The sequence below is a fragment of the Carassius carassius genome, chromosome 12 (assembly GCF_963082965.1).
Source record: "Carassius carassius chromosome 12, fCarCar2.1, whole genome shotgun sequence".
Taxonomy (NCBI): domain Eukaryota; kingdom Metazoa; phylum Chordata; class Actinopteri; order Cypriniformes; family Cyprinidae; genus Carassius; species Carassius carassius.
The window spans coordinates 22,975,861-22,993,222 of NC_081766.1; positions in this window are offsets into that span (position 1 = coordinate 22,975,861).

Below are 17,362 nucleotides of genomic sequence, written 5' to 3' on the forward strand. Positions count from 1 at the left end.
ACTTTTATTTATTTATTTAGCTATTTATTTATTTATTTATTTATTCTGCCAATGTCAAAGACGTATATATATATATTTACAAATATATTTAAATATATATACAAATTTATTTTGATTTGTTACCCCTCCATCCTAGAACATTCCTGCATCTCACTCAATCCTATTCCATTATCACTTATAGCACAATTGTTTATACACTTATTTATTTGCCAATTTGTAAATCTCCTGTAAAAATTTTTTTTTTTTTTTTTTGTCTGTGTGTTGTTGTCTCTGTTTACTGGAAGCTTATGACACTAAAACAAATTCCTTGTATGCGCAAGCATACTTGGCAATAAAGCTCTTTCTGATTCTGATTCTGATTCTGATTATAGACGTATTACCTTTATGGAACCAAACCTGTCCTTTTATATTATTTCTCCCCACTTGTTTTTTTTTATGGGCTGAGAAAGAAAGAGGATTAACTTGTGAACCGATGGAAATAAGAACTTTAACGGGAGGTAAATCTGGGCAATGTCCCTTTGTTAGGAGCGTTTCTAAAGCAATTAAAGTGAGAAAGAATTCCTCTCAATGCCTCTTCCTTAAATCTGCTTAAACGAGGACTTCTGTCCAGCACATCTGAGGGCTTTAAATGCCTTCCATTTAAAGTCCTACAGAGAGAACTCCACCTTTAGTTCTGCAAAAGCAGCCCTCAGTCCAGTTTTACTCGCAGTATTTGAGATTGATTTCCCCCCTTCTGCTGTCCTTTCGTGTGGTTATCACGTTTCCTTTACGATGCCACATGCTAGTTATATTACTTTAGCAATTTATAACAGTGCAACAACAGCATTGCAATGTGTCACCGCGATACTAATGATGATTTATTCGGAATCTATCAATTACTTTATTAAATACCCGAAATCTTTCAAAATTATTTTATTTAGAGCGAATCCCGCTGTCCTTTATAAAACGTGGGATGATTTCTTAAAAACGAGTCAATCATGTCGCTGGATTTAATTTACACCTATGCATATCACATTCACTCTTAGCTTTACCAGAAAAAAAAAAAACCACAGAGCGAGATGGTTGTTATTAATAGACCTAATGATGTTTCTGCAACTTAATGAATACATTACGTCTGCAATCCAAAAAGCTGTAGCCTCTTAGGCTCCATCCAAGGGTATTTCAGCATCTGCTCTTCCCAAAGCAATTAATCATTTTGATGTATGGTTTAAAATCGACTGCTTCCAGGAGACCTTTTTGACAAGAATAACAAAGCAATTTGCCAGGAGACATCTCTTAGACATGTTATTAGCAGCACCTTCATCTTAAACCCAATTTTTTTTTTTTTGGCTAAATTAGATACCCATATTAAGGGGCAGTGCTACTTTTTAATTTATTTTGATTTCTACATACAGCTCCATTTATACCTCGGAAAATCGCATCATTTGTGACAAGATCCATGGGATCTTCTTAACAAATCCCCATGCTAAAAGTTTTTGACCTGTCAACTCTGTCAGAAGCTGTGCCCCTCTATTCTCTCTCGTTCTCCATCTCTTTACTGTCTTCAGTTTCTCTTCCCCCTTGTATCTCTCTCTCTCTCTCTATGGATCCCCAGCACAAGGGACACCATTGTTTAGTCCTAATCCAGAAGCAACACAGCTACATGGAGAGATAAAAGGCTCATCAAGCCCACAACTTTATGGGGGCAAATCTCTATACGTAATCCCTCGCTTTATCTAAACAAAAGTCCCTCTCTTCTAATTCACCTTCACCACAAAAAATAAAAAGAAAAGGAAAAAACAAGAGTCACTAAAAAAATCCCGTGAAACCAGTAGTCATTTTTTCTAAATAACTAACAGCTTCTGACAAGCTTCTGCTACTGACATACAGTAAGCAAAAATGAAGCCTATGGACATAGTATTGAAATAGACGGATGAATAACTAAAGGTAAAAAGAAGTTTTCACATACGGATAGTTTTAATCTATTCTAAAGAAACGTTTATTCTAAAACAATTAGTTTTTATTTATTTATTTTTAATGACTATCTTATTGGTGTCTGTCAATAACATTTTAATGATAACTGACAAGTCCTCATTACAAACTTAATTCTGCAGAATGGAGTTCAAATGTCATTTTATTACTAAATGCCTCAATACTTATATGACAATTTATTATGCATTATTATTTGTAATACAATTTAATTTAAATTAAGAATTTTCCACTTTGTTGTGATAATGCCTTTTATAATAGGGTGCTTTGATTATTTCAATAGACTGGAATCAGATGAGATCATTATTTTCAGTTTGTGTGTTGTTGGTTATAATTGGGTAATTAAGGGGATAAAGTGATGGCTGCTCTTCCTCTTTAGAGCTTTGATGACTATTGAGTGAAAGAAGCAGCTTCTAATACAACATCTGCATGATGTATTGGCATCTCATTTTATAATGTCTACAGTCGTGGCCAAAAGTTTTGAGAATTACATAAATATTAGTTTTCAAAAAGTTTGCTGCTAAACTGCTTTTAGATCTTTGTTTCAATTGTTTCTGTGATGTACTGAAATATAATTACAAGCACTTCATATGTTTCAAAGGCTTTTATCGACAATTACATGACATTTATGCAAAGAGTCAGTATTTGCAGTGTTCTTCTTCTGCAATTCGACTGGGCCAAATCCTGACTGATAGCAATCCATTCTTTAATAATCACTTCTTGTAGTTTGTCAGAATTAGTGGGTTTTTGTTTGTCCACCCGCCTCTTGAGGATTTACCACAAGTTCTCAATGGGATTAAGATCTGGGGAGTTTCAAGGCCATGGACCCAAAATTTCAACATTCTGGTCCCCGAGCCACTTAGTTATCACTTTTGCCTTATCACTTAGTTATCACTTTTGGTGCTCCATCGTGCTGGAAAATGCATTGTTCTTCACCAAACTTTTGTTGGATTGTTGGAAGAAGTTGCTGTTGGAGGGTGTTTTGGTACCATTCTTTATTCATGGCTGTGTTTTTGGGCAGAATTGTGAGTGAGCCCACTCCCTTGGATGAGAAGCAACCCCACACATGAATGGTGTCAGGATGCTTTACTGTTGGCATGACACAGGACTGATGGTAGCGCTCACCTTTTCTTCTCCGGACAAGCCTTTTTCCAGATGCCCCAAACAATCGGAAAGGGGCTTCATTGGAGAATATGACTTTGCCCCAGTCCTCAGCAGTCCATTCACTATACTTTCTGCAGAAGATCAATCTGTCCCTGATGTTTTTTTTTTTGGAGAGAAGTGGCTTATTTGCTGCCCTTCTTGACACCAGGCCATCTTCCAAAAGTCTTGGCCTCACTGTGCGTGCAGATGCGCTCACACCTCTGTGAGCTCTGCACTGGTGGCACTCCGATCCCGCAGCTGAATTCTCTTTAGGAGACGATCCTGGCGCTTGCTGGACTTTCTTGGACGCCCTGAAGCCTTCTTGGAAGGACAATGGAAGAACAATGATTTCAAGCATCACCCTCCTTTTAACATGTCAAGTTTGCCATTCTAACCCAATCAGCCTGACATAATGATCTCCAGCCTTGTGCTCGTCAACATTCTCACTTGAGTTAACAAGACGATTACTGAAATGATCTCAGCAGGTCCTTTAATGACAGCAATGAAATGCAGTGGAAAGGTTTTTTTTGGGATTAAGTTAATTTTCATGACAAAGATGGACTATGCAATTCATCTAAACACTCTTCATAATATTCTGGAGTATATGCAAATTGCTATTATAAAAACTTAAGCAGCAACTTTTCCAATTTCAAATATTTATGTAATTCTCAAAACTTTTGGCCACGACTGTACATTCAGGGATATTTATATATCTCTGTGGAGAAGCTAGAAGACACATTTTTCTGTTTGTTTGTTTGTTTCATAGTGGCTTTTAAAAGCAGATTTTGCCTCAGAACATTATCCTAATAGTTTAAGCTAATTGCCAGTAGTATGAGCAATTTAAGGCACCCAGTCAGTTTGATAATATTGATGAGTTGACATTTAGATTTTTCAGCGTGCAGTATGCTGTTGTGTGGGTTTGGTGTTATTCACAGATCACCACAGATACGTATAATTAGTTGATCAGCCCCTGCTGCTAAAAGGGATTGGTGCACACTCTTAATTCAAGCAAAGTCCTTTTTCAGATAAAAGGATGGTTCAAAAGTTGCAAATCTGCCCCTGACGACAATACACATCCCATTAACTCCGTGCCCCTGAGTATAGATTGCTCTCCATTGCACGACTACAACATCTGTCTTTACTTTGGTAAATCCCTTTGTAACAGCTCTTGGCTTTGTACTATCAGTCAGTAATCTGGCTCTCAACACTCTATGCGTATTGAGGCACTTTGGCGAAGTGGTTTAAAACATGACCAAGGATTCGAAAAAGTGAAACTCCCTGCTTCTGACGGAAATTTTCATCATCCTCTCAATGAGTAGCTTTAAGAGGATACCTGAGAAGAACAGTTGGCACCTCAACTATAAGTACCCACAGTGGATCTGTGCTTGGCGGTCTTATCCCTTAAGTAATGAAATAGTCTCATAACCTGTTTCGTGAGTCTTTGCTGTTGTAGATGATGAGAAGCAATCGAGCCGGCAGGAGGGCCGATGACTCTCAGATGCCTGTTGTCCACACGATCGGTTTTAACGTGTCTCTGGTCGAGCGAGTAAACAGTGACTATGAGCTGTTTCCATCATCAGCATGTTACATTACATAGCACGCAGATTTCATTGTCTGTAAAATAGCTAGCTAACTGCTGGACCTTGGCTAAGTGCTTCAAAAATGCAGTTCTCTTTGATGAGCTCTTCACAGGGGTCGCAATTTAGACGTTATGGCAGCATCTCCCTTTGGCACCCACACCTTAACTGAGCTAATACTCTTTTAATAGTGTAAACAGAGAGAACAATTGACTCATTAGAGAGTCAACTAGGCAAATCCATCACAATCTATTGAAAATGCTGGAGAGGGTGGCTCACGCATTAGAAGCACCTGGAAAGGCCAGATTTGAGTCTTCTGATAACATGTAATACTTCCTCTTTTCCGTTCATTCCCAGTGCGTAGTCTGAACCACCTCCATACAGGATTACCTGGCCCCACTGTAAAAAATTTTTTATTTATTTATTTTTTGCAGTATGGCTGCCTGATGCTTAGCCTCCCACTATAAGTATAAATCCTCTTTTTCTGTGGGAATTATAGGAATGAGCATAAGGGATTGTGTTATTGTTGACCGATAATCTGGTTTTAACTCCTTGTTTTACAAATGGCCCTTTTAAAAAGCTTTTCCAATGCTCTTGGCATTGTTAAGGCTCCGGGTCTGCATTTCCCTTACATCTTGTTTCAGAGCATTATTTGACTTGTATTATAAATGTCTGCCACTTTAAACCAGAGTCCCTGCATTCCACTCTATTGCACTGAGATGTGAAATAATAATTATTTTTTTATATGATGTACATGATGACAGAATTTACATTTTTGGCTGAACTAAAAATGGTTTAAACATTAATGAAGACTTTCTTATCACTGTCTAACATTTTAAGGGTCCTCCTACTGCGGTGTGCCGTAATATCCAAAACATAAAGCCATATATTTAGTTTCAGACATGTTTATATAATTCTTAAACTATAACTGCATGCATAAGAACATTTCCTTATTTACACTGGCATGCATGTCACCTGTGCAAACTCTACAATATCTGACATCTAGCACTGTGAGAAATCACATATAAGCTAATTTGAATACAAAATTGCATTATTTATTTATTTATTTATTATTATTCTTTTTCTTTTTCTTTTTTTGAAGAACCAAGAATCTTTTCCTTTGAGGCCCATTGACTCCAGCCAGAGCTATTTAGCAGTAATCAAGATGTCTCTTTCAATGAGAGTAATGGTATAGAAAACCTCATCTCTTTCTTATTAAGCTAATTTGCAGAGACGATTGGAAAAGAGGAATGATCAATGCTCATATAAGGGAATTAAAACATTTATTTCTAGGCTAATTGTTGATTTCACCCCTGACCTTGCTTAATTTCGCAATCAAGTCCTGTTTTTGTGATTGTGGGCATTTGATGCATTTTGGCCATTTTTAAGTCTGGTTACACTTTATTTTATGGTGATGTTTGTTGATGAGTAATTACACAGTACTGAGTAATATTAACTATATGTACTTTCTATGGTTAAGGTAAAGGTTTGGGTTAGGGTTAGTTGCTTGTAATTATGCATATTTTATTGTTATTACTATAGTAAGTACATAAATATGTCACCTTGAAATGAAGTGTTATCTTTAGTCCTTTAAAACTCTTGCAGCTTCACAAACTGTAACAGATGCGGAGTGGCATGTGCTACTGGCACTGTAACCATGGGGCGTAGCCATCTTTTCAAAAGTGAGAGGGACAGAAATTATATATATATATATATATATATATATATAACAAAATAATATAAAACATTACAATAGAACATTTCTGTAATCTATAGCCTACCAGTCAACAGTTTTTGAACAGTAAGATTTGTAATGTTTTTAAAGTCTCTTCTGCTCACCAAGCCTGCATTTATTTGATCCACAGCAAAAGTTTTAAAAGTTTTTACTATTTAAAATAACTATTTTCTATTTAAATATATTTTAAAATGTAATTTATTCCTGTGATCAAAGGTGAATGTTTAGCATCATTACTCCAGTCTTTAGTGTCACATCTTTCAGAAATCAAATCATTCTAATATGCTGATTATCAATATTTAAAACATGAATACATATTTTTTTTCCAGCATTATTTGATGAATAGAAGGATCCAAAGATCAGCATTTATGTGAAATAAAAAGCCTTTGCAACATTATACAGTATATCATTCAAAAATATATATATTTTTGGAAAAGAAATTATAGAAATGAATACTTTTATTTAACAAGCTTTAAAATCTCAATAAATAACATTTTGCATAAATGCAGGCTTGGTGAACAGAAGAGACTTGACTGGTAGTGGATAGTATAGGCAACTTCATTTATTCTCTCATTTCTAGCTTTTAATTTGCTTAGAAATCTATAACTGCTTGAAAATAACAAATAATAATGATTTTTTCTTATATACTACAAACACTTATTTATCACATAATAAGGCAGAATAGTTTCTATATTGTAATAAATCTATGTTAATTAGCACTGTTTTGTTCATATACTGTATTTATTACCTGCAGGAGATGACTTGAAAAACCATATATTGTCGCAATCGTATATTAATGTCTTCGTGTTTCCAACAGTTTCAGTTCTTCTGTCAAAACAACTGTTTTCATACAGCGATAGTTGGACGTTGTTGCCCATATTAGGAGTTTCCTGTTATGACTTTCTGCGCAAGAGCGCGCTCCGGCTTCCAGGATGAATGAAACACACACTGCACGAGTGTTTAGCGCTTCTGCGTCCGAATAAAATATCAGGTCATGCGCAGACTATCCTGTCTCTTTGAGTTTAAATCTATATTTATTCACACCAGCTTTTGAAAACCTCTATGCGAACACATTTGACTGAAAAAGTGCGGGGGACGAATTTCCGTGATATCAAAAGTGGGGGACACACGTCCCCCTCGTCCCCCGCGTAATCAACGCCCCTCAATGAACGTTGGTGATCAGTCATCGGGGAACTGGCACAGCTGTGCCTTCAGCCCCATCCACACCAGTGCACTAGGCACTGATCCAGAGCCTGATTGGTGGAGATCACCGTGTCTAAGGAACCTCCTCAGTCTGTATCTGTCCCTGAGACCGGATTCTTATTTATTCTCCCTGTGATGGTAAACAGAGTATGGCTGGGCCCAACTGCCCATGTAAAAAAGGTGAATGTGGGCTTGTCCATCCCAGTGGGGTGGGAATGAAGTGACAGCCCCCCTGAGTTTCTGAGAGCTTGTCAATGCCTTGTTAGCTCCTCCACCTCCCCACTGCCTCCTGCTCCTCTTCCCTGGTAATCCTCCAACACTCTTCCCCAGAAGGGAGGAGACATAAGGACAGAGGGAGGGCCAGAATTAATGGACATGTTTGTTTACCTATTTGTCCTTGACATGATCAATTGATCCAGGAGGCTAATTCACTGCCTCCGTGGGATCATTACATTTCCATTTAAATTGCAAATGGATTTCTCCCCAATCTCCCCAGACCTCCACCTCTATTTATGTACTCGCATACACACTTCTGTATGTTTTTTCCTGTTATTGCCTCTATTGCTGTTTAATGAAGAGGGAAGTTATTAAAAATAAAGGTTCCAAAGGGGAGTTTTCACAGCAATACTATGGAAAAACAATTCAGTTTTTCCAAAATAACCTTTCTGTGAACATTTATTAAAAAGAAATTTTTTCCACTAAAGAACCTTTTGTTCAGTAGAAAGTTTCCATGGATGTTTTTCATGGAACCAGGTCAATAAAGAACCTTTATTTTTAAAAAGTGTAGCTTGAAAAATGTGGGCCACTTGATTGAAATGTCCAATTTGCCGTTACTATTTCTTAAGAATTATGAAGAGCTTTCCACAATGATAAGAACACTTTGGTACTGTACCCAAAATCACAAACCTCAAAAGACATCTTTTATGTGTATGTGTGTGTGTGTGTGTGTGTGTGTGTGTGTGTGTGGGTTTTTGTGATTTACGAGGACATTTTATATGAATACACGCCACACTACGAGGACATTTTGGATTATGAGGACAGTGTCAGTGTCCTCATAATTCAGACAACGTAGAAGTGCTTCTACATGTGGGAGGAGCTCAAATTCAAATTTTCTCCAAAAGTCCTTATAGTTCACAATCATCGGACTTTGTGTTAAGAGTGTGTATCGGAACTGCGCTCCTGCAGGTGGGTCTTGGTACTGCACCTCCTCATTAATATTCACACTTGTGAATGGAATCGCGGGTTTTGATTGGCTGAAAGGTGAGAAGTCCTTGTAAATTCGGGTTTTGTCTAACCACTGTGTTTTAGCCATTCACACAAAGGACAATAACGATAAAGATATGTTTGTAAAATAGATCTAAATATAAAGGAATAACAAAGTCCACACCACAACTATAAAAATAAAAACACAGAGAAGCAATATCATTGGAATCATTTTCCTACCCTCCCCCACCTCCGACCGAGTCTCTTCCGGCTGAGATAATCAGCAAGTCACCCTGAAGACACTTAAGGTAAGATTGATGATAAAACTCAATAAACAATAAAACAGTATATTATATTAGTTAACGTTATAAAACAGACAAACAGCTTTGGTCACGTTTGTAAGCTTTTATCTAGCGTTTCCTCACAAAATATAAGGAGTATAAGGATATATAAGGAATTAACTATTGACTTTCTAACGTTAGTCTGACAAATAAACAAGCAATAACTAAACCGCTTGTATTATGTATGTTTTGGGTTTAAAAGTTAATGGCTAATGGTTAAATAACTCATGATGCCAGATTGAGATCATATTTATTTTGCTATCTGGGCAGTTCAGTGTTGTGATAATGGGGTTAATCTATGAAAGGCCTAATGGACAAATATTGTAGTGTTTGATGTAGTAAATTGGAGTTTACTGCAGTATGTTAGTATAATAGTGATTACTACACTTTGTTAATGCACTTCAGTATCCTGTAATATTAGTGAATTGATAAACCATAGTATTCTTTAATTTTTACTATGGTAAGTTTAAAAAAACCTATTGTATCTAGGATTATTACTCTAGTTTACTATAGTACAGAAGTCTACTACATGTATTTTTCATATGGGAATGGTGAACTTGAGGTTTTTCAGGGCACACAGCTGTTTAGTTGTAAACTATTTGTGTGTCTGATCAGATCCTTTTAATAGAGCTCCGGGGGCTGACGTCATGCAATCTAAACTCCGCCATTTTGGCAGTCAACCAGGAGAGCACCAGAGCGGCTTTTGCGTTATCGATAGCGGTCGGGTCGAATAATAATTCAAAACAATTACTATTTCAACATGGTGGACAGCTGCTGTGTGCCTGGATTCCAGAACAGGTGGAGGAAAGCATTTAAAAGCATTTTAAATGCTTATGGAAAGTGTATGAAATTATTTTTTTTTATGTTCAGTCACAATTGTGACCGGTGGGATAATGTGTAAACTAATATCAGTTTATATATATATATATATAATATATCAATCAGATACATTATCCCACCGGTTTATGATTGGACATAAACTCACATTTTCACACACTGTCCATAAACATAAAAAAAAAACAGGCTTTTGTAGGCCTTTAAAGAGTCTCCGGAATAGGCCGAGGAAAAGTTAATGAAGTAACGTTAGTTATATAACGTTATATCAGGATACTGCAGTTCAGGAAAGCTATAAGTTCCTTTATTAATACACATGAAAAGCACCCCGGGGGCATTATAGGGATCTGTTATGTTTAATCTATTAAGTTTTGCTATGTACAGGTCTATATCTTTTTAATTAAAGTGCGCAGTGAACTCTGTTGCCTTAAAACTCATGCTGCCGTCATCCGTTCACGCTCGTCTCGTACGGCCTCTTTACTGCCAAAATGGCGGTGTAAACAGAATAGGTCACGTGGCGTCCGGAGCTCTATTGTTTACAGTTCTTTGTGAAGGTTATTCCTGTAATAGTACAGTAAGGGTAATCGGTGTTGTTTTATCAGACCTGCTGTTAGTTTTAACCTTGCTGTAGGTGTCTGTAGAGGTTTCATATACTGTATACAGGTCATTCTCAAAAAATTAGCATATTGTGATAAAGTTCATTATTTTCCATAATGTAATGATAAAAATTACACTTTCATATATTTGATTTATTGCACACCAACTGAAATATTTCAGGTTTTTTATTGTTTTAATACTGATGATTTTGGCATACAGCTCATGAAAACCCAAAATTCCTATCTCAAAAAATTAGCATATTTCATCCGACCAATAAAAGAAAAGTGTTTTTAATAAAAAAAAAAAGTCAACCTTCAAATAATTATGTTCAGTTATGCACTCAATACTTGGTCGGGAATCCTTTTGCAGAAATGACTGCTTCAATGCGGCGTGGCATGGAGGCAATCAGCCTGTGGCACTGCTGAGGTGTTATGGAGGCCCAGGATGCTTCGATAGCGGCCTTAAGCTCATCCAGAGTGTTGGGTTTTGCGTCTCTCAACTTTCTCTTCACAATATCCCACAGATTCTCTATGGGGTTCAGGTCAGGAGAGTTGGCAGGCCAATTGAGCACAGTAATACCATGGTCAGTAAACCATTTACCAGTGGTTTTGGCACTGTGAGCAGGTGCCAGGTCGTGCTGAAAAACAAAATCTTCAACTCCATAAAGCTTTTCAGCAGATGGAAGCATGAAGTGCTCCAAAATCTCCTGATAGCTAGCTGCATTGACCCTGCCCTTGATAAAACACAGTGGACCAACACCAGCAGCTGACATAGCACCCCAGACCATCACTGACTCTGGGTACTTGACACTGGACTTCAGGCATTTTGGCATTTGCTTCTCCCCAGTCTTCCTCCAGACTCTGGCACCTTGATTTCCGAATGACATGCAAAATTTGAGCAACAGTCCAGTGCTGCTTCTCTGTAGCCCAGGTCAGGCGCTTCTGCCGCAGTTTCTGGTTCAAAAGTGGCTTGACCAGGGGAATGCGGCACCTGTAGCCCAGTTCCTGCACACGCCTGTGCACGGTGGCTCTGGATGTTTCTACTCCAGACTCAGTCCACTGCTTCCGCAGGTCCCCCAAGGTCTGGAATCGGTCCTTCTCCACAATCTTCCTCAGGGTCCGGTCACCTCTTCTCGTTGTGCAGCGTTTTTTGCCACACTTTTTCCTTCCCACAGACTTCCCACTGAGGTGCCTTGATACAGCACTCTGGGAACAGCCTATTCGTTCAGAAATTTCTTTCTGTGTCTTACCCTCTTGCTTGAGGGTGTCAATGATGGCCTTCTGGAGAGCAGTCAGGTCGGCAGTCTTACCCATGATTGCGGTTTTGAGTAATGAACCAGGCTCAGAGTTTTTAAATGCCTCAGGAATCTTTTGCAGGTGTTTAGAGTTAATTAGTTGATTCAGATGATTAGGTTAATAGCTCGTTTAGAGAACCTTTTCATGAAATGCAAATTTTTTGAGATAGGAATTTTGGTTTTCATGAGCTGTATGCCAAAATCATCAGTATTAAAACAATAAAAGACCTGAAATATTTCAGTTGGTGTGCAATGAATCTAAAATATATGAAAGTTTAATTTTTATCATTACATTATGGAAAATAATGAACTTTATCACAATATGCTAATTTTTTGAGAAGGACCTGTAAAAGTCTGATAGCCATAATCATAATGTTTCTCTTTAGTGACAGTCACAGTGTAGTTGAGAAGGAGAAAAGCAGCATGTTTCAGATTGTTAAAAATACTAAACACATTTGTAAGGTCTAAGATGCTTTCCTGTTTCACTGACCTGCAAGTAGTACATAATGATCCCTATTGTTTATATTTAAGCCCTCTACAGCAAATAAAAGTATAAACTCATTGTTGATTAGGTCAGTGATGTCTAAAAAAAACATATAATTATTATAATTTCATCAAGTGACCAAATACATCATCTGGCTTTTGCAGGAAATGGCAGGAACAAGGTCCCGGAGGGCCAAACTAAAACCAAAGGATGAAGCTGCATATTTTTCATCCATGCTCAAAGATAAGGATGGATTTGAAATAAAATACATAAATTCATTTAAAGGTGAGTAACACAATTGTCTATGTTTTAAGTATTGTTTTAACTTCTACCCTGACTGATCTGCTCTTGGTTAGGTCGAGGAGTGTTCAGCTGTCGCCACTTTCAAAAGGGAGATTTCCTCATTGAATATCGAGGGGAAATCATATCTAAAAAAGAATATGAAAGAAGGCACAGAGTATACCATGCTGCACTTGAAGTTTTTTTATTTGAATTTCGTTGTGATGGAAAACAGTTGTGGTATGTATAAACTTTGCATTTCCTGATGCAGCAGTGGTAAACTAGAATTAACTTTTTATTATTATTATTATTATTCTGTGAAACTTTCCTATTGTATGATTCAGTCAATATTACACCGTGGAGATAGCACTATGTTCTTGCTGTTTCAGGGTTGATGCTGCCAGAGAAGATGCTTCTTTAGGGAGAATCGTCAATGATGATCATGTGAACCCCAACAGCAAAATGAAAACAATCAGAGTGGACGGAAAGCCCCATCTGTGCTTATTTGCAGTAAAGGACATAAGTCCTGGGGAAGAGATAACGTATAACTATGGAGATTCTGACTGGCCATGGAGAACAAAGGTATTAACAGATTGAAATAATCCTTTTACTTTAATTTAAAGACACAGTTTACAGTTACATGTGGAGAAGTGTTAGTATTTGATTTTGAACCCACACAGGTTTGTTCTGAGGTTGTACGAATTGATTTCTTTAAAATTTTCATAAAAAGTGTTTTATAACGTAGTATAGTTGACCTTTTGTCAATCTGATTACACAAATCTTTCATATTTCACAGGTTTGTTCTGAGACCGAACAACAGGTGCATGCTTTGGTCAGCTGTGCAGCAGGAGATGGGTCAAAGGAGGTAAGTGTGTGTTTCTAATGCTCAACAGGTAGTTAAATCTCCATTAACTTTGGTAAGATGATGCAAAATCCTTATAAACTATTGATTTCTTTAAAATTTCCATAAAAAGTGTTTTATAGCATAGTATAGTTGACCTTTTGTCAATCTGATTACACAAATCTTTCATATTTCACAGGTTTGTTCTGAGATTGAACAACAGGTGCATGCTTTGGTCAGCTGTGCAGCAGGAGATGGGTCAAAGGAGGTAAGTGTGTGTTTCTAATGCTCAACAGGTAGTTAAATCTCCATCAACTTTGGTAAGATGATGCAAAATCCTTATAAACTATTGATTTCTTTAAAATTTCCATAAAAAGTGTTTTATAACGTAGTATAGTTGACCTTTTGTCAATCTGATTACACAAATCTTTCATATTTCACAGGTTTGTTCTGAGATTGAACAACAGGTGCATGCTTTGGTCAGCTGTGCAGCAGGAGATGGGTCAAAGGAGGTAAGTGTGTGTTTCTAATGCTCAACAGGTAGTTAAATCTCCATTAACTTTGGTAAGATGATGCAAAATCCTTATAAACTATTGATGTCTTTAAAATTTCCATAAAAAGTGTTTTATAACGTAGTATAGTTGACCTTTTGTCAATCTGATTACACAAATCTTTCATATTTCACAGGTTTGTTCTGAGATTGAACAACAGGTGCATGCTTTGGTCAGCTGTGCAGCAGGAGATGGGTCAAAGGAGGTAAGTGTGTGTTTCTAATGCTCAACAGGTAGTTAAATCTCCATTAACTTTGGTAAGATGATGCAAAATCCTTATAAACTATTGATTTCTTTAAAATTTCCATAAAAAGTGTTTTATAGCATAGTATAGTTGACCTTTTGTCAATCTGATTACACAAATCTTTCATATTTCACAGGTTTGTTCTGAGATTGAACAACAGGTGCATGCTTTGGTCAGCTGTGCAGCAAGAGATGGGTCAAAGGAGGTAAGTGTGTGTTTCTAATGCTCAACAGGTAGTTAAATCTCCATTAACTTTGGTAAGATGATGCAAAATCCTTATAAACTATTGATGTCTTTAAAATTTCCATAAAAAGTGTTTTATAACGTAGTATAGTTGACCTTTTGTCAATCTGATTACACAAATCTTTCATATTTCACAGGTTTGTTCTGAGACCGAACAACAGGTGCATGCTTTGGTCAGCTGTGCAGCAGGAGATGGGTCAAAGGAGGTAAGTGTGTGTTTCTAATGCTCAACAGGTAGTTAAATCTCCATTAACTTTGGTAAGATGATGCAAAATCCTTATAAACTATTGATTTCTTTAAAATTTCCATAAAAAGTGTTTTATAGCATAGTATAGTTGACCTTTTGTCAATCTGATTACACAAATCTTTCATATTTCACAGGTTTGTTCTGAGATTGAACAACAGGTGCATGCTTTGGTCAGCTGTGCAGCAGGAGATGGGTCAAAGGAGGTAAGTGTGTGTTTCTAATGCTCAACAGGTAGTTAAATCTCCATCAACTTTGGTAAGATGATGCAAAATCCTTATAAACTATTGATTTCTTTAAAATTTCCATAAAAAGTGTTTTATAGCATAGTATAGTTGACCTTTTGTCAATCTGATTACACAAATCTTTCATATTTCACAGGTTTGTTCTGAGATTGAACAACAGGTGCATGCTTTGGTCAGCTGTGCAGCAAGAGATGGGTCAAAGGAGGTAAGTGTGTGTTTCTAATGCTCAACAGGTAGTTAAATCTCCATTAACTTTGGTAAGATGATGCAAAATCCTTATAAACTATTGATGTCTTTAAAATTTCCATAAAAAGTGTTTTATAACGTAGTATAGTTGACCTTTTGTCAATCTGATTACACAAATCTTTCATATTTCACAGGTTTGTTCTGAGACCGAACAACAGGTGCATGCTTTGGTCAGCTGTGCAGCAGGAGATGGGTCAAAGGAGGTAAGTGTGTGTTTCTAATGCTCAACAGGTAGTTAAATCTCCATTAACTTTGGTAAGATGATGCAAAATCCTTATAAACTATTGATTTCTTTAAAATTTCCATAAAAAGTGTTTTATAGCATAGTATAGTTGACCTTTTGTCAATCTGATTACACAAATCTTTCATATTTCACAGGTTTGTTCTGAGATTGAACAACAGGTGCATGCTTTGGTCAGCTGTGCAGCAGGAGATGGGTCAAAGGAGGTAAGTGTGTGTTTCTAATGCTCAACAGGTAGTTAAATCTCCATTAACTTTGGTAAGATGATGCAAAATCCTTATAAACTATTGATTTCTTTAAAATTTCCATAAAAAGTGTTTTATAGCATAGTATAGTTGACCTTTTGTCAATCTGATTACACAAATCTTTCATATTTCACAGGTTTGTTCTGAGATTGAACAACAGGTGCATGCTTTGGTCAGCTGTGCAGCAAGAGATGGGTCAAAGGAGGTAAGTGTGTGTTTCTAATGCTCAACAGGTAGTTAAATCTCCATCAACTTTGGTAAGATGATGTAGAATCATTACCTTAGCATTACAGACGATTAGGACTGTGTGCTGCAATGAATTCTCACATGCCCTGATTGTTTGATCTAAGAATTCACTTGTATTATGTCATTTTCACATTAGTTGTTTTGGATACTCAAAGCATCACCATGTACTGCCGTGTTATCCAAATTTAATGTTCAGTACTCAAACCTTTTCAGATCTCAACAACGTCTGATTCTCAGCTGACATGTCATGACAACACTCAACAGGTAATGTACTTTCCATTAAAAATGAGCATTTAATAAGCATTTATTTCTTAAATGTTCTTTAGTTGGCAACAACAGTGATTTTTAATTACAAACTTAAAGAATTAAAAAAGATAGTGATAGGCTGATGATACACAGGACAACATTTTGAGCAATCTTGCCAGGCAACTTTTTTTGAACAATGTTGCTTGGGCACTTTCCCAACTGAGAATGGGTAAAAAAAATTTTTTTCAGACTTTAAATCAGTCATGGAACCTGTGTCTCTTCTGGTTGCCCACTGATGCCAACATTAACCCAAGTTGCCCCGCAACGTTGCTCATAAAGTTGCCCCATGTATCATCAGTCATAGGAATTGTTTAATTTACAATGGTATATGGATGATGGTTCATTCTAAACTAGCATGTGTATCATATGTTGTATGTCCCCATACTTACTGCTTTTGTCATTTTGTGGGGGATGGGTAGAAGTTCAGGGTGTGTTTTGTCAAACTGCACAATGGTTTGTGTGTCGTATGTCCCCCATACTTACTGCTTTTGTCATGTTGTGGGGGATGGGTATAAGTTCAGTGTGTGTTTTGTCAAACTGCACCATGGTTTGTGTATCGTAAGTCCCCCATACTTACTGCTTTTGTCATGTTGTGGGGGATGGGTAGAAGTTCAGGGTGTGTTTTGTCAAACTGCACAATGGTTTGTGTATCATATGTCCCCCATACTTACTGCTTTTGTCGTATGTCCCCATACTTACTGCTTTTGTCATGTTGTGGGGGATGGGTAGAAGTTCAGTGTGTGTTTTGTCAAACTGCACCATGGTTTGTGTATCGTATGTCCCCCATACTTACTGCTTTTGTCGTATGTCCCCATACTTACTGCTTTTGTCATGTTGTGGGGGATGGGTAGAAGTTCAGGGTGTGTTTTGTCAAACTGCACCATGGTTTGTGTATCGTATGTCCCCCATACTTACTGCTTTTGTCGTATGTCCCCATACTTACTGCTTTTGTCATGTTGTGGGGGATGGGTAGAAGTTCAGGGTGTGTTTTGTCAAACTGCACCATGGTTTGTGTATCGTATGTCCCCCATACTTACTGCTTTTGTCGTATG